Genomic DNA, 3,574 nt, shown 5'->3' with positions numbered 1-3,574 from the left:
TTGATTTATAAAACTTGTTTTAAATATTGTTTGCAATATCTTAATATTTAAAAAGAGAGCCATCTCTACCTTGCGAGCATCTATCTTCTTGGATGGATATAATTCCTTTCTACCTATGCTAACTTTTAATTCCTGAAACGTTGGGGGGGGGGGGGTGAGGGAATACGTCAGTGATATGCAGGTGAATCGTTGACTCTAAAAACATTTTTTAAATCTTTCTTTGACTAACAAGATAGTTTTTGTAAAACACCCTTAGCAGAGACGTCTATTATTTATGGGATCGTGCCACTTCCATATACACACAATTACGGTTCTCAGGGAACTGACACCCTTTGGAGATCTTTTATTATGACCTCTAGTCTGCGGCCACGTAGCCTTGACTGAAAACTAGATTGATTATGTTTGGATCCAGACACATGTGCACTCGGTCTGAGTTGCTTTTATTTTCTCTCTTGTATTTTAATAGGGATCACGTAATCCCATAAATCTTTATTTGACTGTCTTTGTTTAGATAAACAACCCGTTTATCTTGACTGAAAAAGGTTTAACGTATTCACTTGTGACTATCTGTTCTGAATGATGTGGTGATCTCGTTTGAAAACCTTTGTGAATGACTGATTGATTGATTGATTGACCTATAATAAAATAGGTTTATGTAAATACCCGGATCGTCTCTTAATCCGGCTATAGATCTTTAGTCTGGTTTTGATAACTTAAACCTTGATTGATCTTTTGTTTGAATGAAATATTTTTGATATGAAATCTTTCTCTATTTTTTTTGCTAACTATGTGTTATGTTTCTTCTTCATGAAGAAATATAGATGTTATGTTTCTTCTTCAAGAAGAAACTTCAATTATCTCTATCATTTGTTAATATCTTATGTTTCTTAATAATGAAGAATAATGCACTAACAATATCCTCATTAAAAATTCTATCTTTCTTAAAGAAACATTATTTTAATTTATTCATTGTATTTATAATTCTTTGATCCAAGTCTAGGCTATACCCCTGACTAGGGTCTAAGCCTTTGCAATAATAATATTTTATTCGTGCATTACGCCTACCTTGTTTGTATTATTATTTTCTAGACTCTCGGGCAGCACTTCGACGCTTCCACGTATATTGAGAATCTTGATCAACAACTCCTCGGCATGGAAATCGAGGCACGCCGGTCTTCAAAACTCGTCCATACGCACTTCGAGGCGGGACGTCGGGTCATGTCGGGTCGGCACGGTTTACGAGGTCGGCAAACGTTATGAGGTCAAAAGCAAAACAAGGTGCGGCAGTTGTTAAGATTGTTGGTACGAACTTCGAGGTGTCGTCGGTATATGGTGCGGATTACGAGGTTATTATGTGTCAGGTCGCGACATGAAAATTAAGGTAGAGAGAATAATTCTAGAGAGTGAAAGTATTTCTAGAGAGAGAGAGTGGAATTGGTGTGAAATGGATGAGCCATGGACCTTCCTATTTATAGCTGAATTCTGGTCCCATCGCGATACGCGATGGAACCTTTCTTTTTATCATCGCGTATCACGATGACACGTGTTACTCAGAGTGTGCCATGTGTCACCATGTGGCGGACACGTGTCACTTTCTTAAACACCCTCTGCCACGTGTTGACACGTGGCGGGCACGTGTCATTTTCTAAGACACCTTTTGCTACGTGTTGACACGTGGCATACACGTGTCACTTCTCATTATCCTTGTCATTGCGTATCGCGTTGGCTTAATGTCTTGGGCCGTAGCGTATCGCGACACCGCCCTTTTTGGATTTCTTTGACGTTCTCATCGCGTATCGCGATGTCTTCTTGGTATGCCCATCGCGTATCGCGATGGGTGAATAAATCTAAATTTTTCATTTTAAATCCCTTTTCTTCTATTAACTTTTCATACTTTGATCAGAATTTTCGGGATGTTACAACTCATTCACTACACATTCGTCACTTATTCGTTAACCATTTGTCCTCTCATTCGTCAATTGATTCGTCAACTGATTCGTTACTTGATTCGTCATTGATTCGTCATTTGATTTGTCATTGATTCGTCATTTGATTCGTCATTGATTCGTAATCGACTCGTCATTGGTTCGTCATCCATACATCACTTCGTTCATTAAGTTACTGTTCCTGATTCGTCATCCATACATAACTCATTCGTTACTAAGTTTCACTTTAAGCCCTAAAGTTTGAATTTTGTTTAAATTTGAACTTGTGTTTACTTAAAATGACTGGTTTTTATGCCTTGGCATCTCATAATGTACTGATGCAACAAATGTTACATCTTGATGTGGAAATAGGATCTCATTCGAAATGTCTTCGTTTGATGAAGTTTAGTGATTTTGCTAAATGGGAACCACGTTTTCGAGCACATCTTGATTCTGTGCATCCTGATTGTTCTCAATGTCTTGATGAAGTCTATACAGTTCCAATGATTGGTCATGAAACTATGGGTTTAAAACCAAAAAGCTTTTTTCTCAATACTCACAATAGGAAAATAAAGCTTTAGAGATTGAGACTAAAGCATAATCTATTCTGACTATGGCATTACCCGATAACATATTTCATCAAGTTGGGAGTAATAAGAAATGTGCATCATTGTTTCAACATATAAAGATTAGAAGTGTGGGAAACATAGAAGAAAGCAAGAAAGTGATGTTGAAGTTTCAATTTCGAAATTTTAACTTATTAAAAGGTGAGACTATTGAAGAAATGCTCACTCGGTTTAATTGTGACAAATGGAAAATTTTGCTTAAATACGAGTAACACTGCCCAAATATTAGTGGCACAAGCATATAGACTGAAAGTCTACTGACGTACTGAATGTACAGTGAACAAACATATAGACTAAAAGTCTACTGAGGTACTGAATGTACAGTGAACAAATATATAGACATGAAGTCTACTGAATTTACTAAGACCAAACACATAGACGAAAGTCGACTGGTGTACTTAGTAGCATATCAATTTTCGGGACGAAAATTCTTTCAACAAGGGGATGATGTGACACCCGACATTTGTAGGTTAACCCCGTTAACTAAACTCGGTTAATTTTGTTAACTTAGTCAGAAAACTAGCATCCATGTCACATGTCACATAATCACACACATGAGTTTGTATAAGTCGTTGGCGGCCTAACAACAATAACAAGTGCTATTAATTAAAATAATAAACTTGTTATAAATGTTATAATACATATTATATGAAATATGATAACTTGTTACAAATGTTATGATACATATGGTAGGCAAAATGTTAAGTGCTACATGTTACGTGTTATATACACTATTGTGATATATATTACATACTAGTTGTATCATATTACACCATAAACTAATATGATATATATTACACACTACTTGTCACATGTTACATTTTGAACTATGGTAATATATGTTACATGCTACATGTCATATGCTACATGTCTATATGTATGTTATGTGTAATAAATGGCCAAGAATTATTGTTACATGCATCTTATATTACATGTACATGTTAATTATTAAAATGTACCATGAACTTTAGATTATGTTATGCCTAGTAAACTTGTATTAAAAATGTTACATGATACATGTTA

This window comes from Bidens hawaiensis, unplaced genomic scaffold (genome assembly GCF_021521415.1).
Source record: "Bidens hawaiensis isolate Kalapana, Puna unplaced genomic scaffold, B.hawaiensis_p1.1 tig00017131_1, whole genome shotgun sequence".
Classification (NCBI taxonomy): domain Eukaryota; kingdom Viridiplantae; phylum Streptophyta; class Magnoliopsida; order Asterales; family Asteraceae; genus Bidens; species Bidens hawaiensis.
Note: the sequence above shows the minus strand (reverse complement) of the source record.